General features: G+C 33.7%; 1 long non-coding RNA gene and 2 pseudogenes across 1 annotated transcript; 1 reads left to right on the top strand and 2 right to left on the bottom strand.

The window, feature by feature from the left end:
* Nucleotides 1-11,028: 11,028 nt before the first annotated feature.
* Nucleotides 11,029-12,111, bottom strand: LOC143577562 (flavonol 4'-sulfotransferase pseudogene; annotated as a pseudogene).
* Nucleotides 12,112-16,381: 4,270 nt separating this feature from the next.
* LOC143577551 (uncharacterized) lies at nt 16,382-21,224 on the top strand. The gene is made up of 5 exons (XR_013143131.1): nt 16,382-16,769; nt 16,859-16,962; nt 19,067-20,353; nt 20,423-20,633; nt 20,673-21,224. It is a non-coding gene; the product is annotated as an uncharacterized LOC143577551 (long non-coding RNA).
* A 368-nt stretch (nt 21,225-21,592) lies between these two features.
* On the bottom strand, nt 21,593-24,247 carry LOC143577554 (flavonol 4'-sulfotransferase pseudogene; annotated as a pseudogene).
* Nucleotides 24,248-25,418: the final 1,171 nt, after the last annotated feature.

Below are 25,418 nucleotides of genomic sequence, written 5' to 3'. Positions count from 1 at the left end.
TACCATCAATTAAAAGTGCAAGAAGAAGATATTCCTAAAACAACTTTTAGAACAAGATATGGTCATTATGAGTTTAGAGTCATGCCATTTGGTTTAACCAATGCACCGGCTGCATTCATGGATATGATGAATCGAATATGTAAACCATATTTGGATAAATTTGTAATCGTTTTTGTAGACGATACACTTATTTATTCCAAAACAAGTGAAGATCATGTCAAACATCTTCATACACTTTTGACACTATTGAGAAAAGAGAAGCTTTACGCTAAATTCTCAAAGTGTGAGTATTGGTTACAAGAAATACAATTCTTAGGACATTTGATTAACCATGAAGGTATTCACGTGGACCCTGCTAAAATAGAAGCTATTACAAATTAGGAAATTCCTAAAACTCCTACAGAAATTCGAAGTTTCTTAGGATTAACAGGATACTATAGACGTTTCATTCAAATTTTTTCCCGAATAGCAGTTCCGTTAACAAAGTTAACGTGTAAGAATGTCAAGTTTGAATGGGGACCTAAGCAAGAAGAAGCTTTTGTAACTTTAAAGCAAAAGTTAACAAATACCCCGATACTCGCACTGCCCGAAGGAACTGAAGATTTCACAGTTGGTTGTGATGCTTCTAAATCAGGATTGAGATGTGTACTAATGCAACGTGAAAAAGTTATTGCTTACGCATCTAGACAACTAAAGAAGCATGAAGAATATTACACAACACATGACTTAGAATTAGAAGCAATAATTTTTTTTCTAAAGATCTGGAGACAGTATCTATATGGTAGTAAGTTTACTGTATTCACAGATCTTAAAAGTTTAAAATATATATTTGGGCAAAAGGATCTTAACATGAGGCAAAGACGTTGGATGGAAATTCATAGCGACTATGATTGTGAAATCAAATATCGTGAAGGTAAGACGAATGTAGTAGCCGATGCATTAAGTAGAAAAGAACATGAGAAACCTAAAAGAGTGCGAGCTTTAAGGTTAGAACTTCAAATCAATTTAGGTGTTGTTTGTTTTTAAAGAGGTAAAACGTCTGCAGTCTGCGGACCACATCTGCAGGCATCTGTAGCAGAAGAGGTGGACCAAACCTCTGCAGTCTGCAAGAAGAAGACTGTTTGTTTTTAACGTCTACAGACTGATAAAATAAAACAGAGTGTTTTTAAACAAACTGAACCGAACAAACTAATGGTAATCAAACCTATTAAAATTCTTAACAAAACCAGAGATATAAACAAACCGAACCGAACAAAAGTAATGGTAATTAAACCTATTAAAACTCTTAACAAATCAAACAAAACCACAATTAACATTATAGTTGCATACAACTTCAAATCAAATCAAAGCATACTAATATAACAAATTAAAAGGTGTAGTTACAAAATAACCTAAAAAATTAGAGAACCAAATTCTGATGAAATTAAAGTACAATGTTATATTATACGATTTCCCATATATTTTGAAGATAAAAGTACCAGATAATCTAACAAAGTTAAAACAAAAGGTAATTAGATAACATGTTGGAGAGAGAGACGGGACGGATCTGTGTTGGAGAGATAGAGAGACAGCGGAAATCGTTTGAGAGAGTGAGAGAGAGATGGATCGTTGGAGAGAGAGAGAGGCTTGGATCGTTGGCGGCGGCGACAGAGATAGCCGGCGGTGGTGGATGAGGAAGGCCGGCGGCGGTGGAGGAGGTGGAGATAGGGTTGGGGTGGAGAAGGAGGAGGGTGGAGTCTGTGGTGTGTGTGTTGTGTTGTTGATAGTGAGAAGAAGAAGAAGAAGAAGAAGAAGAAGAAGAAGAGAATATGTGAGAAGTGACTGGAGCAACACTTCTAGGAGAAGAGGACGCGCAGACGATTTTTAATGAAACGTCTTCGGAAAAACAAACACACTGCAGAGCCCAACGTCTGCGCGTGGTCTGTGCAGCGCAGACAAAAGAGGTGGAGAAGTGCTTTTGATGAAAAACAAACAACACCTTAATTGATGAAGTAAAGAATGCTTAGAAACAAGCAATAGAAGAAAATAATATAGCTGATGAGAAAAGAAATGGTACCATTGATCTGCTTGTCAAACGAAATGATGAAATTCTCCGAATGGGGAACATGATCTGGATACCAATCATAGGAGGAGTACGAGAAACGATTCTCGAAGAATACCATAAATCCAAATACACAATGCATCCTGGAAGAGATAAAATGTATCAAGACTTGAAGAAAATCTATTGGTGGATAGGAATGAAAAAGGACATAACTAGTTATGTTTCAAAATGCTTAACTTGTTCACAAGTTAAAGCATAACATCAAAAACCATTAGGATTACTTCAACAATTAGAAATGCCAGAATGGAAATGAGAATTTTTAACAATGGATTTTGTCACCAAATTACCTACCACAAGAAGAAGTAATGACACAGTCTGGGTGATTGTGGATAGATTAACAAAATCATCTCATTTTATACCAATGAAGGAAACTTTCAAAATGGAACAATTAGCTAAGCTGTATGTAGACAAAGTTGTCTCATTACATGGAGTTCCATTATCCATTGTATCTGATCGGGATAGCCATTGTACTTCTCATTTTTGGAAAAGTTTCCAAGTAGCTATGGGAACAAAATTAAACTTGAGCACAACATACCATCCACAGACTGATGGTCAAAGTGAAAGGACCATACAAACATTGGAAGACATGTTAAGAGCATTTGTAATAGATTTTGGTGGAAATTGGGTTGATCATTTACCACTAATAGAATTCTCATATAATAATAGTTATCATACAAGTATTAATGCTGCCCCATTTGAAGCCCTTTATGGACGAAGGTGCAGAAATCCCATGTGTGGGGCAGAAATAGGAGGAAAACAATTATCAGGTCCTGAAATCATACAAGAAAGTACTGGCAATATAAATCAAGTTAAGGAGAGATTAAAGACCGCACGAGATCGTCAGAAAAGTTATGCGGATCATCGACGCAAACCACTGGAATTTCAAGTTGGAGACAGGGTGCTACTGAAAGTATCCCCATGGAAAGGAGTAATCCTATTCGGTAAGAGAGGAAAGTTAAGTCCACGATTTGTTAAACCATTTCAAATTATCAAACGAATTGGACCAATAGCCTATCAGCTAGAATTACCAGAAGAAATGACAGGTGTACATGATGTATTTCATGTAAGCAACTTAAGGAAATGCTTAGCTGATAAATCACTAGAAGTACCCCTTCAAGATATAAAGGTAAATGAAAAGTTGAAATTAGAATCTCAAGCATAAAAGAATAGTTCTGGTCAAAGTGAAGTGGGATTCAAAACGTGGGCCAGAAAATACTTGGGAATTGGTATAAGAAATGAAATGAAAGTACCCACACTTATTCCAATAAATCTCGAGGACGAGATTCAAAATAAGGAGGGGAGACTATAACAACCCACAAAATAAATTAAAGGAAAAAGAAATAAAAGAAGAAAATTTCATCCCACATTGGTGGAGGAAAGAAAATGAGAGGCTTCCACCATGGTATAAATAGGAGTGTAAGTTCTTATCCCACATCGCTAGATTATAGAACTAGTGAGTTCTTTATAAGAAAAAAAAACTCATATATTAATGTTCTTATAAGAAAAATCACACCCAGAGGTCCTAGCGGAGGGTGCGAAGAACTCGCACCCAAACGCGCACACGCACGGGCACGGGCTCGGGCGGGGGGCGAAGTGCGATGGGTGCACTTTGCACTTCGTACGCTCGCATCGCCGCGAGCCGCTTAAGGGCGACCTTAGTATTTTTTTGGAAAATTAAGATTTTTAATAATCTTCCCATCGCGATACGCAATCGGTGAAGATTAGTCTCATCGTGTAACGCGATGACGTGTAAAGATTATCCAGAAACCTTGCGCCGTAGCGATACGCAATGACCTATTAAGGTAGCACGTCGCGTATCGTGACGTGGAGGTTACGCAGACGAGACACGTGGCATGCCATGTAGCATGCCTAGGGCTGACTCGGCAATGCTATAGATTCTTCGCGATACATGATGACTTTTGTTTATGTCCATCGCGTATCGTGACGGGCTCCAAAATTTCCTATAAATAGGGAGGAATTGAGACATTCATTCTTCGTCTAAAAACTTTCTTTCTCTCTGAATTTCCTTATATATTAAGAAGATGGTATAATACCCGAGTGATCATAGCGATATCAAATCCGATCGAAAGAAACTTATATACGCAAATCCAAAAGCTCTGCATATTAAGGTAAGACATTGTGCCATCGTGTGAAGTTTCTAATCTCGTGATTATCATTATGATTATTGGTTTTATACTAATCTAGATATACTACATTGTGTTTAACCTATGTGCTTAATACCAGGAAGCGTTCTTTAATTGTAAACTAGAATGGTGAGACATTCGAGTTTTTGTATCATTCACATTTGCGTGAGACAACTGTTTTTCAAACACTGTCATGATAATTTCAAAACCTGTAAAACTCATGGCATATGGTCTAAATGTTTTTAATTATATTTTTTAAAAGTATTTTAAATACATTACAGTGATTAAGTCTTTGTAGACTTACGGGATGGTTACTACTGATATTGTGGGGTTTTGTATACAAGGCTTGCCTACTGGGCTATTACACGTTACTTATTGGAAAAGTATTAGCCAATAAGTAATATGACCACAGTCATAGATACGGTCGAGAAACAAGTACCTTTCGCTAATTTGTAAGCAGGCAGATGTAAAAACATCTTAATGCTGTAACTGTAAAATGTGTCATTTACAAATGAATGTACTCACTAGTATTACTTGTTGATCAAATATTTTAAACATGTTTCAGGTGACTTGTTAGAGACAAAGGAATGATGCCTGCAGGCTTCCAGATTAAATAAGTGGCTTGTCACCAGAATAAGGAAACGTGTTTTGTAAATTAGGGTTTATCCCTATAAATTTTATGTTTGTATCAAAATGGATTAAATTTTCAGTTTATAATAATAATCATGGTGTTTTTATAACTCTGATCATTTTTCCTAACTACGGTTTTGATAAAAATATTCTGCTGCAAAATAATTTAATAAACACCGATACCGCCAATCAATGTTCACGGCTTCCCTCCCAGGGTATATGGGCCGGGGACTGTGACAATGTGCAAGAAACATGAGGGTACTTTAGTAAGTTTATACATTTATTTAATACTAAAATAAAAACAAAAAATACTTTAAAATAAAACTCAATCCTCTCTCTTTCTCCCTCCCTCTCTCTTCCATCACCACCACCATCTTCTTTACTACCACCATCACCAACCAAATCTCCATAATCCATTACAGAGTGCAGACTGCCACCAACTCTCAACATAATAAACCATAACAAAGAGTAGAGAGGAGATTAGATACTGATACCATCGCTGCCTCTCCCACCGCCACCGGTGTGGATGCTATTCACCTACCCCCAAACCCGCTTCTTCACCGGCCACCGCTAGTAACCATCAAACTCTAGCTGCTAAACACCCAAATTCTGAAACCCAACAACTATCCCACGTATTAGAGGTGATGAATAGTTTGTTCAAAATGTTCCCCCATCAGAAGCGAGGTTGTTAAACCAGTGGTTGATGGTTGGGTTGAGATTATCAAGTTGCTCTTTCCGATGGGTGTTTCTTCAAATCCGGTGAATAATAATGGTTCTTCCGGTATGTTGTATTTGATGGAGGTTTTTGGTTGGTGATGGTAGTGGTAGAGTGAAGATATGGGTGGTGATAGTAGAGATATGGAATGAAGAAGAAAGAGAGGGAAAAGAAAGAGTAGAGAGAGAGTTTGATTTTATATTTTAAAATATTCTTTTATGTTTTGCTTTTAATCTATAAATAAATATGGAAATTACAAACCTGTCCTCATGTGGAAATTACGAACCTTAATTGATTTACAAAACCGGTTTAGCTTGATCTTGAAATTCCTAACGAATGAACATAAACATGCAAACTTTTAAGCATGAAACGTACCTTGTAAATGCGACCTTGATCCGGACTAGATCTTAAACATTTCTTGTTTCTTGGACTTTTTAGAACATAAACGAGTAGGATTCTTTCTTGTAAATCTTGGAGCCGAAACTAGGATGTGTGTGTGTTTTTAATGTGTGTTTGGCTAGTATGAAATGTGAGATCTAGAGTTTATGGAGAATTAGAGAGCTTTTATAATCTCAGCCCATGGACTTTAGGGCCATTTCCATTCCCTAGTCCATGTTTTATCTCTAGGTCCATCTATTTAATTATTATTTTAAAGAAATGGCATAATATCACACCATATAAATACTTTCTTTTATTTATTATTTAAAAAAATCGGATGTTACACGTTTGATTTTTCCTTTTTTAAAGCTTAGTTGTGAATCAGTTTTTTTATTATTATATATATATATATATATATGTGTGTGTGTGTGTGTGTGTGTATATATGATAGAGTTAACGCAAAAAATAATAGTTTTGTGAGAAGCATAAGAATAGATGTAGACAATTGGATATAGGATTTAGTGGTTGAGATTGGTAGTTTCTAAAAGTTGTATAGTTTCCTATTTACATGGTATAGTATCTTATTCAGAAGAGAAGTCATTTTAGTATGAGAAGTGAATCTTAACATTAATTGTGTTTGATCAATGGTCACTAATTAAAATGACAAATCTGTAAATTTTAGGTCTTTATATTAGTTGACTTTAACATAAAAGGGTATTTATGGTTTTTGTTGTGTAGAGTATTATTAGAAAACATTGTATTATAAATATGTTCCATATTTTATGCTTAACATTCATTCAATTAAATGAATCATAGATATATTTTATTGAATTTAAGTTAAATATATCCTAGTTTTATGATAATTTTTTTTTTCAATCTCATAGCTCATTTTATATATTTGGAATTTTGTAATGTAAATTCATGTTTTTTTATTTCAGATTAATTAATATAGTTAAATGTAAGAATAATTGTGTTTTTGTTTTAGATAAAATAGGTTAAGTTGTGGTGGAGCAACGTAAAGCAGAAAACCATAATTTTGTTTTGTATCAAATATTGTTTTGGTTTGTGTTATTATATATGATTATTTGAGATAAAGTGTACTTGGAAAGACAAATAAATTGTGTGTAGGGCATGTAGCATAATTTTGTTCACTATGAAGGGTGTGTAGGATAGATAAATTTCGTTATTTTAGGATATTGTTGTTAAGGATTCAATGTATATATTGTAGGGTATGTAAGATAAATAAGTTTATTTAATACGGTTCGTATATGTCTATTGATGTGTAGGATAATTGGATAACTATGTTTATTGTGAAGGGTTTGTTGAATAAATATGTTTACTTTCCTGATAAATTTTTGTTCTACATGTGTTGAGTTTGTAGGATAGATAAATTCCTTTATTGTAGGATATTGTTGTTAAGGATTCAATGAATATTGTGTAGGGCATGTAAGATAAATATGTTTATTTTTACGGTCCGTATATGTCAATTGTGTGTAGATAATTGGATAAATACGTTTATTGTGTAGGATTTGTTGAATAAATATGTTTACTTTTTGGTTAAATTATTGTTCTAGTTGTGTTGAGTGTGTAGGATGAATAAGTTTACATGTTTATGTTGAGTATGTAGGATACATAAGTTTATATGTTTAGGGTGTGTAGGATAAGTGTATTATAATACGAAGATGTTATAATGAATCTTTAACTATATATAAAATAAATTAAGAAAATGTGAAACGTGATATGATCAAATAGAATAATAACCAAATTCATCTAAAACAAATTGTTTTTAAATTTAAAAACTAGATTTTAAGACTCCACGTTTCGTGACGGGACTGTTAAATAAAAAAAATAAGTAAAAAACGTTAAACCATAAACTCGCTGCAAGTCGATGCGAAGTCAGTCTGTATCAAGTTACGACATCGAAACTAAACAAAATAAATAAACCTTTCAATGCCAAAATACAACAAATTATCATATGTAGAACCAAAACTCCCGGCACGTTATAGTTGCAAACCAACACAAATTCAATTAGTATCAACGATACCAACAAAAATTTGTAAACATAAATAGTAAGCCAAAATAAATACTTTATAGTAGGTATTAAACGTTGAAACACAAATATAAAACCATGCGATGTGATATTTTCAATCATGAAAATTTTTCGCTCATTGTAATGACAAACTTTAAAAAATATGAAATCAAAGTTAAAAAAAACTGTTTAACCGACAACAAAACATGTAACGCCGACATTTGCTCAAGTTTAGTGTTTAAAAATATAGTTTGTTATATATTTTAATGAGTTGAAATAAAAAGTAAAATAAAAGAAATAAATATCATCATATTTATTTATGAAATTATAGTTATTGATTTAGTGGTTAAAATTAATAAATAATAAAAAAGTTTTAAATTGAATAGTAAATTGGATAGTGAGTTTATGAGGAGAATTAAATTCTTTTTTTAATGTGTACTAGGTTAGTTACCCGTGTAGCACACGGGTTAGAATAAGTAAATTTTTTTTAGTGATTACATAATGTGAAATACAAAAAAAAATGTATCATATATATAAAGATATATTATACTAAAAAAATTACATATTATGCAATTTGGAAATAAAAAGTTGTTAGAAAATTCATAAATCATAAATTATTTCTTTGTTATTTTCTCTATCAAAACTTAGTTGTAAATGACAGCTTTTTTAAACCAACTCGTGAACCAAAACTCATTCTAATCTTAAACTGTTTTGACATGAATAATGTTTGATACTTTAATCGGTTAAAGAAACTCATCCGTTTCGTATTGGTTACTTATGAAAAATCTAATATTAATAACTAATGCAATACATTTTATATTAAACAAATTAACATATTTATGATGATATTAATTCTTTTAAAATTGAATGGAATTATTAAAAATTGAAAATGGAATATTAAAAAGAGAAATGTAGTTGATATTTCCATTCCAGTGGGGTGGTCATTCTCATCCGGAAAGTGAAGGATGACCCGGAGCACCCAGGTTCGAATCCTGATTCCCCCCGGTTTTACCATAGTATCCAGATTTCGGTTTGGTTAACTTGACCGTCGTGCCTTTGGGCGGGTTGAGGCTATCGGATTTTTCCGGGGAACGCCCAAGCCAAACTTGGACGGCACGGATCCGGTTAAGACAACATAGTCTGGCCTGAGTGAGGTGGAGGGGCTCCTCTTGGAGGAGATGTGGCATCCCATTATAGAGAAAGTCACCGTTTAAAAAAAAAACAGAGAAATGTAGTTAATATGAAAGAGATGATGAGAAATTTTGTAAGGATCAACATAGTTAATATGAGAGAGATGAGGGAAAACATTGGACTAAAACCGCAGATTTCGACAAACCATAGGGATGAAAATCGCAGTGCACTCAATAATAATAGATTGAAAAGAAAAAAAAGAATAAAATATATAACTATTAATAAGAAAAAGAAATATATATTTAACATGAGAGAAATGAGAAAATTTTGTAAGGATCACTCATGTGTAATGACATATGGCATTAAGACCCGTGTAGAACACGAGTTAGAATAAATAAATTGGTTTAGATAATAACAAAATGTAAATATGTTCAAATGATATAAAGATATAATATATAGTAGAATAAATTACATATTACACAATATGAAAATACAAATCTGTTGAAAATTTATAAATCTCTAAATATTTTTTTGTATACTATATTTGTAATTTTAACCTACATATCAAAATTAGTAGTTTCATTTTGTTTTTTATTTCAACTTTAGATAATGAAACACATAACTTACCATGCGTTAAAACATGTTGTCTCATAAACAAATCAAACCATTTATAGTGATTGACTTTAGCTTTTATTAATCTCCATTGCAAAACAAACATAAAGTTAAAATTTATTTATTTGAAATTATTAATTTTATCTAAATCAACGAGAAAATTTGTTACTTATAAAAGCTTAATATTAATAACTAATACAACATATTTATATGAAACTAAATAATATATCTATGTTTGTATTAAACCTTTAGATAAGAAAATAATTATTAAAAAGAGAAAAAAAATGATTAAGAAAGAAAAAAAAGTTAAATATAAAACTATTAATAAAAAGATAAATGTATTTAATATAAGAGAGAGATGTGGAAAAATTTTGTAGGAAGTTATATTGTGTGATGCAATGTGACATTACAAACCTTTATTTATTATATAGTATAGATGTTAATAATACATAAATAAATTAATAATTAAGTAAAACTAAAACTTCCAAAAAAACAATTAATAGTTTCCAAAATAAAAAATCGCAATAGTGACTAATATACTTAGTTAAATAAGAAAAAGAAACGAAAAAATCCGATTGGTTGGATTGACATCTATCACTAAGATTATATATATATATATATATATATATAATCTCACACATCAGCCTTCAGAAGAAAAACCCGCTACAGTTGAAGATAGCTAATTGATGGTGGGTACACATTCGATTGAAATCTCATCACTTATCCAATCAGTAGATTGACTTGACTGCTTATTATGGTAGAAGTAAAGAGGATTACCACGCAGATAATCCCATACCAACTTAGTCAGAAATGGTCGAGTAACATTTACTTATTGATTTAGACAATGATTACATGTTAACCTCGAGTCATTGGATGTTTTATATGTTTCTGCTTTTGAATGTACCTTTGATGACTAGTGTTATTGTTTATAGTTTGTGATTTTGTTTTCTATATTTCATGTTAGTTTCTTATTTTACTGATTTTACACTTGATATCACTATGCTAACAACACATTGATAGTTTAATCATGGTAATAGGTAGCGCACATTGTTTGGCCACAACGAGAACCGTTTAGAATACTTTCAAAAACTAACACATGAAACATTAGTTATAGAAGTTATCAAAAATTTCTTAAAAGGTTTTAATAGTGCACCTATTGAAATTCAACAAATTTTCCAAAAAGCATAGAAACTATATCATTATTTGTAGACATAAAACAACAAAGTCTTATATCCGATTGAAAGAACATCACAAAACGTACATAGATGGAAAGTATCCATCCAACGAAAGAACATCACACAACGTACGATAGATGGAAAGTATCCATCCAACTAGGGACATGGCTGTCCTTTATTTAAAACTATAAACTTAAAAGCAAAGACTGAAAATCAAGAGCAGAGCAGAGCGGAGCCGAGCCAAGCCTTTTATTTTAAAACTAAACCACTGGCACCTAGCTTCTCATCAATCAGTTTGTCAATCTTTTCGATCATCTCATCCGTGAAGTAGTTCTGCCAATCTCCGTCCTTAGCCTTCCTGAAGTAGAGTTTGTCTACAACTGAAAACTTTTGTTTACTTCTAGGTTGCTCAAATTCTCAAAACTACACATCTTTACAATGCTTTCAATCACGCCTTCTTTCTCTTCTCGGGCCGTAAAGGGATATCCAATGAACTCCGAAAGTCTCTTAGCGTTGCTTGTAGGATCCTTTTTCAGATCTTCATATTTCAAGAGAAGAACGGTCTCGGGCCTCTCCAAGCTTGCTTTCAAGTATCCGGAGATATGATTCCAATATGGGCCAACAGTTGAAACGCCCTGACAAAAGTTGTTAAATGTCTCCTCAAACGAGGCATCTTCCACCGGTGTTTTCGTTACGAGTCTGGTGAAATGGTAATAAGAAACTATGACATCTTTTGCGTTTCGGTATATGTAAACTATCTTGCATTTTGACGTTAGGATTGATTCTGGTAGGTGGTTGTATGGAAGGTGTGTGGCGATAGGTGTGTTGGGGTGGTTTTCGAGAATTCGTTCAATATCTCTCTCAAGAGTGGGAATGCACTTATGAGGCGAGGTTGTAAGCAAAGGAGTGCTGGATTCGTCAAACATTTCTCGGGTTGCGATGGCATAAGTCAAGGCCTTTAGCCATGTTGTGCCGCTTTTGGGATAACTGCACAAAAATACATCATGCGGTCAAGCCTTGAAGCTTTGTCGTGCTACAATTCCTCCTATAAGAAATTTTCGGATGTACCAAACGTCTTGATACTTATACAAGATTCCCTCGGCATCTAACCAGCTTGGAGTGTGTTGAGGAAGTGTTTTGATCATCTCTTCAACTTCTCTAGTAGACATAGGTTGGGTTTTAGTGGTTTCCATTGATGATTGCTGGTGTTTGGTTTGAGGTTAGATCATAAGAAAATGAAACACCTTATGCCATATATATGCTTCTCATAGGACATGTGTGCACACACCATATATAGTAAAACATAGGCGACAATTTCTATGAAATGTTTTTAAAACCGGTTAGATCGAGGACTAGACATAGAACCAGTTTGGTTAAGCCTCTTTGATTCTTCCCTAGCGCGCTATTTGAACCTGCCGGTTACTGTTCTGATTGGATTTAATTCTACTAAAATTGTAATTCACACGAAAGCATAACCTATTTTCATATTTTGTTTTGTGTTACATATGTATATGTTCTAAAATTCATATTTTTGTGTTGTATGTGACTATGTGTATATAGTTTTAAAATTCACTATTAGGTACATATTAATTATGAAAACATTGTTTCTTTGTCATTTGTTACCTTTGTCTATATTAGTATTGCACCCAAATGTTTTTAAACAAATTCTCTATTTATTAGTGAGCGTCTTAGCACCTAAGATAATCATAATGTTATGTTATTAAGAAAATCTTATAACTTATTATATATATATATATATATATATATATATAATTAATGTGTGTGTGTAGAGAGATAGAAACGTGAAGGTTTTTTATAGGACCGTATTTCTTTTGGTTACATGTGGTACACTGAATATTATGTCATTATTTCAGTGTTTGCATGCCAATTAAAAAGTATATAATGGCATTGGCAGTCATGGTCGTGTGTAAGCTCCTAGTGCTTGTTAACTTATTTGAACCTTTGTTCAAATATGATCAATGGTTAAGTGATTTTTTTTTAAACTTTTTACAATTAATCAAGTTTAACACGTTCTAAAATCAAAGCTTGGTTGCTTCGTTGTAAGCCATGAGAAGCCAAAAATAAACTGTTAATAAGTGCTTAGTTAGTCGATGTTTTTTATAAAAGACTTGCCACTTGGAAAGTCCACACCCTGCATCACTTTTTAGCAATATCAATGGTATATTTGGCTTGAATTTTTAGGTTAGAAGAAAAGGCTTAAAGTTTAAAGCTTTTACTTATCGTGTTTAGAAAATGTTACAAGTTTTTAGTATTTTAATTTACTTAAATAACCTTCCAAAATAAATAAATTTACAATAATTGTTTTTAGTTATGCCAATTTTAGTAATTTTATACATTTTATTAAAAGCTTCAGCTACTGTGTCAAACATCTAAATATATCTAAAAAGCTATAGCTACCAGCTAGTTTTGCCAAACATACACAAATCTTTAAAGTGCTATCTACATGTAATAATAAGCTATTCAGAGATAGTTCCTTTTAAGGTATGTTTGGCAAAACTAGCTAGTAGCAGTAGCTGGAAGCTGTAACTGGCAGCTGTAGCTTTTTATATATATTTAGATATTTGATAGAGTAGTTGAACTTTTAATAAAATGTATAAAATTACTAAAATGGGCATAACTAAAAACAATATTAGTAAATGTATTTATTTTGCAAAGGTATATAAGTAAATTGAAGGGGCAACTTCATATAATAGTAACCAAGTTTCAGATGTGTTCCAGTTAGGTCACTCAACTTTAAAAAGTGTTCCAATTAAGTCACTCAATTTTCATATTTTATTAAATTAAGGTTTTAACATGTTTTTTAGCGTTTTTCTTTTTTTGTTTCACATAGGAAATCTTTTTATCTTTTTTTATGTTGAGGTTGAGTGGCGACCTGGATTTTATTTTTTATTTTTGAATTTTAAAATAATTAACGGTTTTTAATTTTTTTTAACGTTTTTAAAAATATGCATGAGTGACCTAATTGGAACAGTTTTGAAAGTTGGTTACTATTCTATAAGATATTCCCCGGTAAATTAAAATACTACGTGGCTCGGGGGAACACTTTTTTGTGTGTAGGATAGTGGTACAAATCCCGAAAGTAGAAATACTTTTGCTGAGCTTGTACAGAAAACTATATTTGTATTATAACGGTACTTTAAATAGTTTTGGAGTCATACGTGTTCACCAGCGTATAGCTGACGTATTTTTCCATCCATTGCAGGTAACTAAGTATTAGTAAAAACAAGGATTGGAGTTATCATGGGGATAGAGGCTCGCGTTACAAGATGGCTCGGTTTTTTTAGTAAAATCCTTGTAATATTAAAAATGGTTTTGTAAACGAATACTTGGGTATTCAATTCCCAAGTAAATTTTCAATGTAAATTAATATTTTAATCAACCTAAAGACTTCCGCTAAAATCAGCCCATAAACTCTTATATAATTACCAAATAGGTACTAAATCATGGTCACACTTCTAGGCCCTAAGTCGGGGTATGACATATGTGCTTGCTCCGACTATGAAAAACGGGATTTTAACCAAGGCAATCGCCGATGTGTTATCAATCTTTAACACTACTTTTTGAAATTTCCTTCCAGTCAATTCGCCAACAATTCACCTAACCATAAGGCTTGTCCCACAGCCGGTTTTTAAAGCTTTAAAGTAAAATAAGTTGACAAGTAAAATAAATAATTAAAGTTTGAGAGTTAAAGTGTAGATACATAAGAATTAAAGTAATAGTTTTAGAAAAGTAAGTTTACTCGAAATCGGGTCTCGGTATTCTATTTATTTTTTTTACTTAACCTTTGTTAATTAAATATTTGGGTATAATTGCAATATTGTAAAGTTAAATAGATACCAAAACGAGACTTTACGAGTGTTCGGATTTGTCAGATCGAGTCTTGATAATTGGTCAAGCTCGAAGACGAGATTCCAAAATGTTATGAGATAACTCAATGAAATCAAAAAAAGTTTAACCAAGTGTGTAGTTCTATTAAGAAGAACCTCGACGTTCGTTAAGCGAGTGTTTGGTTTTGTCGGTCCAAACTTGTTATAAGATCAAGTTAGATCCAACATACCAAGTGTTTTGAAAAAACAATTTAAAATTAGTTTATAAAATAGTTTTAGAGAAAATATGAGATTCGGTGGCTCAAAACACACTAGTGTGTCTTAAGCGAGTGAACTCGGTTTAGTTCGGTCCTTGACTCGGAATACAACCGATGATGGTTACCACATACCCAATACCATGGAACTTTATTAAAATAACTTAGAAATGATAATACTCAAGTTTACATACAACATGTTAAAATAAAGTGTTTAAACATTCGGTACGGTCCTTGACTCTGAATGAAACCAAGGATGCGTGTCACATATCCAATACCATAGAACTCATTAAAATAAACTTAAAAATAATAATACTCAAATCTTTCATACAATATGTTAACAATAAAGTATTAAACAAAAGTTCAGTTTTGGTTCGGCTCTTGACTCAGTATGAAACCGAAAATGGTGGCCAAATACCCAATACCATTGAACTATTAAAAAATGATTTGGAAACTAAAAGTAAGTGAGGACTAAACAATATTAATAAGCATAAACAAAATTAAAGCATAACTTAGAGTATTTATCAAAGACTATATTAGTCCTCCATGTAGCCTTGCCTTGTAGCACGACACTTCAACCGATTGTGACCGGAGAAGTGAACGGCGAAGGAAACAAGGGGTGTATATTATATATATGTTGCAACATCAAGCTTTAAGTAACAAGAAATAGTTAGAAAACAAGGATTATTATTAGTTTGACCTTGAAGAGTCAAACTATAAGAACTTGAATAATGGATACTTGGATCTTGGATTCAGAGAGAATTTGGAGAAGAAAGAGCAACCAAAATGGTGCATGAGACATTGATTTTATAGTGATAGAAGTATGGTTTATTCATATGGGGTAAAATTGCATGTGATTGGTTAAAATGGTCAAACAAGCTTTTGATAATTGACAATAATAGTCCCTAAAGTTTGTTTTAAGTCATTTTTCATCATAAAGAGGTGTTTTGACGTACCGAAAAAGATGTTTTCTTGACCCGACATTTGTGAAAAATAAACGAACATAAAATCCAACATTTTATTAATAACGACGAATCCGAAAGATCAAAACAGGTCGGGTTTTTGATACATATACAAATGCAAGCTAAACCAAAAAATGACAAATATTACAATAGGCCTAATTAAACACAAAATCGAACAGAAGCGGTAAAACTGATTTGGTTATTTTATGTCTGATCTTTTGAACTGATGTGACTACCTCTAAATATGCAATGTTGTTTAATGGTGAGGTTAATTGTTGTGTTTTGTGGTTGGCTCTATTGTTTCTTCCGGTTACAACTTGCTTTATGGCTGTGATGATGCTCCGTTTTTTGGCGTGGCAACATATGTTGCAGCCATTGTAGGCGGTGTAGGCGGTGAACTTACATTATTTGTGTTTTCATGAAATTACAATATGTTGCCAACGAATCATATAGCACACGTTATGTTGTCTTTGTGTCTTTAAGTATGCTTACCTTATTCATCGTGTTTTCTTGAGTATGACTGTCGTGTCGGTTATATGTTATCATTGCCTGCTACGTGTCATGTTCCGTTGGTTGCTATCTTGATTCGGGTTATTATCTGAGGTAATTGTTATATTCTCCTTTTTAATTCAGTTATGGTTGTTTTTGCATTCTGTTAAAACCTTGAACCTATTTTTAACTAATAAATTTGCAGGTCGCTGGTGGTATCATGCCACCCATCGGGTCAGGTAGGTTGTATACCGGGAGCCGAGACGAGATGGTGCGAGTTAGGGATTGCCAATCTGGACAGGTTGTTAATTGCTATGTGTTGATCTCTGATTTACATTAACAATTTGTTTCCTTTGAATTTGATTATTTATGTTTTTTTGGGTTTTGTAGTGTGCAAGGGTTATTACACTGTGGTGTGAAGTGGGGTGTATGCTGACTTAAGGTCCACGATGGCACAAATGTTTGTGGCTCCGGCTCCGCCTAATTTTGTCAGAGTAAGTGATTTAGTGTTGTTTATGCATTATTTAAAGTTTTTCTTAATTAACTTACAGTTTGTTTTAGGCATAATATGTGCAAAACATATGCAGATTTGTAGTTTCTAACTTATTAGGTAAGTTTTTGGACAAAATTAGGTACTTGATGAGGTTCTAATTGAATTTGATTGTAATTTGATGAAGTGTTGGCTAAGACAAAACTATTCATAAGAAAAACCATTTACTTTTAGACACGTACCCAAGGCAATACGATACTTGACTGCTTGCGGTTATTGACATATACGTTCCCTGTTTACTTTGCTCTGCGTGTCATTCTAATAACCATCCACTTCACCGCTCCTGCCTCCTACTAACCTTCGTCACTACAGGGCGTTCTTTTCTTTTCTCTTTCAATAAGTATTTTAAGAGCGTAATCGAGTCATTGGTAAGAAGCTTTGATTCCAATTTGATAGATTTCTTATTCCGTTATGTGAATTTGGAGTTTTAGGGGTTTTTAATTTGGGGAAATTTTGTTGTACGTAGAACTAGGGATGAGCTCAGTACCGTAATGGTACCGACCGATCCCGAAAATCACGAATTCTTGGTACCGGTACCGAAATATTCGGTTTGGTACCGGGGCGGTACCGTTACTGAAGGTAAAAATTTGGGAAATACCGGTACCGTACCATACCGATCCCGAAACTCAAAACTTTGGTACCGATTCGGTACTATATCGATACCCATTTCGGTACTGGTACCGAATTTGCTCATCCCAACGTAGAATTATAAAGGAAGGAATCGTGTGAAGGGCAATTCATAGCTGTTGTGTATAAGTTTTGTTATTATTATTGATAGATATAATAGGATTAATATTATGTGGTAAGTGTAGGAAAAAATTGAGGAATGCCTTCTAGGTATCCCACCACTCATCGCAGATGAATTTAATTCTAGCCGATCATATGTTGATGATTTTTGTTGGTTAAACACATACAATCGTGTGTGCGGTTTCTTGGGTATTTGCTCTGTTGATGTCTCGATCCAATCGTGCAATCTGCATTTTAGTGTTATTCGCAGCAAGTATTTATGATTTTAGTTTTATGTTTTATCTATATTACCTTTCATGATGACATGCGAGTTGATCTATTTGTTTCGACCATCGATGCCACCTACCATGGTACGCTGTACAAACATAGATAAATGAGCATATATGAAGATACGGAAACAGGTGTATTACTTTTCTTAAAAAATTGTTCATACTTTTAGAGTTCAAGCAAAAGAATGCCAAATAGGTCTGTAAACGAATCGAAAGAACATCAACGGGGCATGTTCGTATTCGTTCATTTAACGAACAATTGTTTTTGTGTTAATGTTCGTTTATTAAGAAAAATGGCATGTCCGTGTTTCGTTTATATCTGTTCGTCTAAAATCCATACGAACAATTCACGAACATTAACAAACACAAACAAAAATATACAAACTTAAATGAACATAATAGAAAATGAACATAAACTGACTTTCATGAACGATCGAACAAAATGTGTATTCGTTCATTTAAATAAATGAACAATAAATATTGTTCATGTGAACAATAAACAAATTTCCGTTGAATACTTCACGAACAGTTCATGAATGTTCGGTTCGTTTACAGGCCTAACTTAGCGAAAGAAAGTATGATTCTTCCAAGGCAAAAGAAAAGAAAATTAAAGAAGCTTCATGTAAAAATATACAAAAGTATTTTATTTCTCTGTAATGTCTATTTCATGAACAATTTGTATGACATTTATAGTCTTTGAAACTTCAGTTAAGGGTTGTTAAATGGGTCATGTTTTTTGAACTCGTGGATTGAAATTTATACGAACCCGAACCTGAAAATACCCCAATACGACACAAATCAAAAATCATGTCAGACACAAACCGCAAAACAACTTTAATATTTGTGGGTTTACATGAATAGGACCTGTGTAACCCGATTTTTGTAATTATTATTACTATTATTTCCTCATTTTAGATCGGGTTCTAGTCACAACAATATAGGAGATTCTAAGCTAGGTTATTGATGCATTGTTTTTTTCTCTTTTAATTATGCCCACATAATGTACTTTAGGTATCAAAAACTTTGCTGTAGGTATGATTTCCATTTGCAATGCTGGTCAATTCGATTGGTGATCTGTATTGGTGGTACTCTGGAGTTGATGTATGTTTGTTAGCTTATTATCTTCGTATTTGAATTCTTTTTCATTCACAAAATTAGCTTCACTTCATGCGTTGTCATTATAACCCACTGACCCGTTATGAAAACTAACAAGCAATAGATTTTTTTTATTTCTATTTTTTTCCCTTTTATATAGTATGTATTTTTGTTTAATTGCAGATGAACCACACTCAAGTAGTTTATTTGGGGGATTATAACCACAACCGAAAATACTCTAAGGTAACAATCTCATAATTCATATTCAATTGCCACTTATCTTACTTTTATCTCAATTACAAAAGTATTGTTGGTGTACGAAGTGATGGCATGCTTATGGTAGATTATGCAAAAGATTCCTAAAGACGATCTAGAATTGGGTCAGCTAGTGGATAGAGAGAGATGAAAAGTGTTATTTTATAGAACGGTGGAATCGTAAAGAGACATCCGAGATGAAAAGTTAGATTGAAGAATTGATTGAAGCAACAACGAGCACGCTAAGCTAAGATAAGAAAGATCTCTATAATTGTTTCAAATTTGTATATAACTGTTTCAAAGTCGGATATTTTGTGTAACGTATAATTGTTTAGGCTCATAAACTTTGACTCAGATTGCTTTGATTCTTTGTGAATGTCAAAAAATTTGGGATTTTTTTGAGCAGTCTCAAATAGATGTTTGTTAGTGGCTTGATTTTAAAACTTCTGTTACTGATTACATGTTGATGATTGATCAATCCAGTGTCTATTTTGATTTATGGATTTTCATATATATTGTTTAATTACCTGTTAATTGTCAACCCATTAAACATTAACAAACTGTAAAATAAACAAATCTATAATCATAATTTGCAGTTCTTTGAAGGACCCCTTGACTACTTGGGTAGCCTAAAGCAGCTATACAGCCTTTCCAAATCAGCGAACACAAGGTCGTTTTGGTGATAGAGCCTTGAAAGGCGTTTCGTTATCGGGCCCTGTATCATATGAACCAACTTCTGGGTTAATTTGTTTATGGAAAATTGTCCTTTGTTGTCTTTGATAAGTGAACCTTCACTTTGTTTAACCTAATTTTTACTCTACTTATTATGTTTTTATGAGATGAGTTTAATTTTTATAATTTGTTTACTATTTTATGGCCACGGCAACTCATGGTTTTCCATCACGGTACTTCAACTCATGCAGCTATGAAGATTTGGCAGCACACGCTAACAGGATCAACTACTAACAGGTACGTGAACATATTACAAGATAATCAGTACGTTCAATTGTCACTATGCTAACTTGGTATACCTAACAGATTATGCTGCATGTATTTAAATTCATCTCTCGCTTTTTCGTGAAGTTTACATCGCTTGACGTCTGCTCTGTTTATTTTGTTTTCGTACACATCATTAGGACTACACATTAGGTCATTTGCCTTATCTTTTGTTGTATTAATTTGTTATAATTAGTTTACATTTAGTCCACATATTTTAGGAGTGTGCCCTGTACCTTTCATGTTTATTTTTGTTGTTTGATGGGCCATGTGGATTATGAGATAACAATAGAGGCTCTTTCAGTAGGTAATCACCAACTATTACCTTTTTATGTATATATATTTGAAGCTTTACTATTGAATCGAGAATTGGATTAGTTAGTAACAAATGTCAGACGTACATCAACTCATGACAGTGTTGCTTCATGGTGTTATGAAGCTCACACTCGGTGACAACAAGGGGAGTGGTAGCAATATTATAATCAATCAAAGCCTTAAGCGATTGCCGTCTACAGCAAGAGGAAAATATGGTAAGTTATATCATGTCTATAAATTTATTTATTGCATTGTAATATTACTTTATGAAGTAAATGTATTGTCTCTCCACAATATAGGCACTACCTTATGCAGACTCTTTTGGTGTTAAAACACAAAAGAGGTTTCAAGAGGTGTGTGTTGTTTTTGGCGCCGCTCTCAACTGGATGCTTACCGGTCACCTTTGTTGTATTTTTATTTAAAATTTTGTCATGTATAACATTTTGAGCATTCAAACGTGTAATGTATTGAATACTATGTACGCGTTGTTTTTTCATTGGATATCAACAATCGTTGGCCTGTAGCAACGCGCGGGTACGATTTCTAGTTGATAGTTTAATCATGGTAATAGGTGGCACACTGTTTGGCCACAACGAGAACTGCTTAGAATCCTTTCGAAAACTAACACACGAAACATTAGTTTTAGAAGTTATCAAAAGTTTCTTAAAAGGTTTTAATAGTGCGCCTAGTGGATTTTAACAAATTTTCTAAAAATCATAGAAACTATATCATTATTTGTAGACATAAAACAACAAAGTCTTATAACCGAATGAAAGAACATCACACAACGTACGATAGATGGAAAGTATCCATCCAACGAGGGACTTTGCAGTCCTTTATTTTAAACTATAAACTTAAAAGCAAAGACTAAAATCAAGAAGAGCCGAGCCAAGCTTTTCATTTTAGAACTAAACCAGTGGCACCCAATTTCTCATCAATCAGTTTGTCAATCTGTTCAATCATCTCATCCGTGACGTAGTTCTGCCAATCTCCGTCCTTAGCCTTCCTAAAGTAGAGTTTGTCTACAACTGAAAAACTTTTGTTTACTTCTAGGTTGCTCAAATTCTCAAAACTACACATCTTTACAATGCTTTCAATCACGCCTTCTTTCTCTTCTTGGCCCGTAAAGGGATATCCAATGAACTCCGCAAGTCTCTTTGCATTGCTTGTAGGATCCCTTTTCATATCTTCATATTTCAAGAGAAGAATGGTCTCGAGCCTCTCCAAGTTTTCTTTCGAGTATCCTGAGATATGATCCCAGTATGGCCCAAAAGTTGAAACGCCTTGACAGAATTCGTTAAATGCCTTTGTTGTGCTAAAATTCCTCCTATAAGGAATTGTTGGCTGTACGAAACGTCTTGATACTTATACAAGGTTCACTCAGCATCTAACCATCTAGGAGTGTGTTGAGGAAGTGTTTTGATCATCTCTTCAATTTCTCTAGTAGAAATAAGTTTGGTTTTGGTTGCTTCCATATTGTTGCTTGCTGGTGTGGTGGTTAGAGGTTAGATCATAAGGAAGTAAAACACCTTATGCCACATATATTATATTGTTTACATGGGACATGTGTGCACATCATATATAGTAAAACATACATGATAATATCTATGAAATGTTTTTAAAACCGGTTAGATCAAGGACCAGACATAGAATCGGTTTGGTTAAGCCTCTTTTACTATCCCCTAGCTATTTGAGCCGGCTGGTTACTGTTCTGGTCGGATTGTATTCTATTGAATTTGTAGTTCACAAGAAAACGCAAATTATTTTCATATTTTGTTTTGTGTCACATATTTTGTCATTTGTTACCGTTGTCTATGTTAGTATTGCACCCAAATGTTTTTAAACATTTTCTTTATTTATTAGTGAGCGTCTTATCACCTAAGAAGATCATAATGTTATGTTATTAAGAAAATCTTAAATTATTATTATTATTATTATTATTATTATTATTATTATTATTATTATTATTATTATTATTATTATTATTATTATTATTATTATTATTATGAGATAGATAGATAGATAGATAGATAGATAGATAGATAGGTAAAGGTTTTCTATAGGACCGTATTTCTTTTGGTTGCATGTGGTACACTGAATATTTTGTCATATTTGTTTCATGTTTGCATGGCAATTAAAACAAATATATTTTGGTATATAATTAATGGGCAATGGCAGCCATGGCCATGTGTAAGCTCCTGGAACTAATGTCTTACAATTATACCCTCTCTTCTAAAGCAACTTAACTAATTTGAACCTTTGTTCATATATGATCAATGGTTTATGGTTAAGTGATTCTTTTAAGTTTTTACAACTAATCAAGTTTTTACAATTAACCAAGTTTTTTTGTGGCGGAACACTTCCACCCTATGTGTAAACCGGTATCATGTGTATGTATATTTTTTTTTCACACATAATCTAACGAAGGAGAAAACCATTTGGTTATACCGGCTGTTGTCTTGGTTGATTTTGGCTAGAACCACCTCTCGACCTAGAGACCTTTTTGCTTGAACCGATCCTTGATTTTTTGCTTGAATTCATTTAGAAATATAGTAAAAAAAATGTAAGTTGTAAAATTTTGGAGAAAAAATGGGTACGTTAATTTATGGCGTTTAAAATTAATTATTAATTTTTGGAATAAGCATCAACGGTCATTAGGACTAGAGACCGATACCCAACGTTCACATTCTTCAATTCCATTCGTCTTTATGAAACTGATTATCCTACCCGATCTTCCACCCCAAGACCTCGGGCAGCGTTGTTGCCAGGGTAACCAATGACACCGGACACAAGACCTCGGGCACCTTTACATGTTTAACAAAGAAACGAAGTATCTGACTTACTAGTTAGCTTATACATATGCAAAAGCAAGGCAATATGTTTACATGTGTAATTCAAATGAGCAATAGCTAAGACACTTCTAAAAAAAACTTCAAATTATTAGTGCTTAGTTTTGTACCTTATGCATGGACAGTTCACAGTTGTACCTGTACGTTTCGCAGGGTGATAGATTTATTTATTTCGCAGGGGTATTAGATCATAAAATTCGTCTACATATCTTAATTCATTCATGAACACACTATTTAAAAGGATAAAAAGAAACTACATACCCCACTATTCTCCTACGGTTAGGACATGCGTGGAAACATGGGTATCCCCACTATTTCCTTTATTTTTGCACCATTAATTAAAAACATTAACCAAACAAAGTTAACAAAATAATTAAAAAGGAAGACATGCATGCACACGTGGACATGAACTAGATGGCACATATCATTCGACTCCGCTTGAATTCACCTTGTCCTCAAGGTGAAGAATCGGATCCCCCACGTAGTCGGTGATCATCATTAGTTGAGGTTTAAGCCACCTATGGCCCGACTTGTACGTTTCGTCACAATAATAGCATAAGCCTTTAGCATGACGGTCACGGAATTCAGCACTTGTGAGACGTCGAGCCTGAGTAGGAGCCGGAAGGGCTAGCCTGTTGTCGGGAGTTGTACCCAAGAGACCACAATTGGAGTTATTCACTTGGGTCGCAGATGGAGAGCTCATAGATGTATCTGTCGGATCAGAAAGCGGATCCAAGTTGAGTCATTCCTCCACCAAGCAAGCCATAAATAACATCTGACAAGGAGCGTGGGGATTTCAACTTAACTTCCAAACGAATCTCGTCCTTGAGGCCTCCTATGAAACAGCCAATTAAGGAGGACTCGGAAAGTCCATCCGTAGAGTTTGGTAAAATCAACCTCAATATTCTCTTGAGGATTGAATGATATATATATATATATATATAGAAAAGGTTACACAAATCACTCCTTGATTATAGGAGGTTGACTAACAAATACAGAAAATAAATCAGTTACATTAATTTACAAATATTCTAATTTTATCATCTAATACCCCCCCCCCCCCCCTTTCAATCGGAATGGTGGCGGTCCTAGACGTAGCTTAGTACGAAAAGTTTCAAACGATGCCCGTGGAAGACTTTTGGTGAAAATATCAGCCACCTGAAGATTGGTAGGAACAAAACGTGTATACAATTTTCCCGAAGTAACAAGTTCCCGTATAAAGTGATAATCAAGATCAACGTGTTTGGCACGTTTATGCGAGACCGGATTTTGAGTCATAAACAAAGCACTCTTATTGTCACAGAGAATAGTAGGGCGATCCGGTGGTAAGGCATTTAACTCCTGCAGTATATGAGTTATCCAAACAATCTCAGCGGTCGTGTTTGCCATTGCCCGATATTCAGATTCACAGTTGGATCTAGAAGCAATAGGTTGTTTCTTGGCACTCCATGACACAAGATTCCCACCCAAAAAAATAGTATAACCATAAGTGGAGCGTCTTGTTTCTAGACATCTTGCCCAATCAGCATCAGAGTAACCAACCAGGGAGTTTTTAAGTGGACGAGCAAAAGAGAGACCAAAGGAAACAATGCCTTTAACATAACGAAGAATTCGTTTGACTGCCTGAATATGATCCACAGTGGGTGCGTGTAAGAACCGGCTAACTTGATTGACAACATAAGAAATATCCGGTCGAGTGATAGTCAAATATTGCAGTGCCCCAACTAAAGACCGATAATGAGTGGGATCCGTATAGGGCTCACCGGTTGTAACAAAGCTCTCATGAGGTGCCAATGGAGTGCTAACCGGTTTAGAGTCATAAAGGTTAGACCGTTTGAGAATGTCAGATGCATATTTAGATTGAGTTAAAAACA

Source organism: Bidens hawaiensis, unplaced genomic scaffold (genome assembly GCF_021521415.1).
Source record: "Bidens hawaiensis isolate Kalapana, Puna unplaced genomic scaffold, B.hawaiensis_p1.1 tig00028735_1, whole genome shotgun sequence".
Taxonomy (NCBI): domain Eukaryota; kingdom Viridiplantae; phylum Streptophyta; class Magnoliopsida; order Asterales; family Asteraceae; genus Bidens; species Bidens hawaiensis.
The sequence above is the reverse complement of the archived record's forward strand: the minus strand, read 5'-3'. Positions and strand labels throughout refer to the sequence as shown.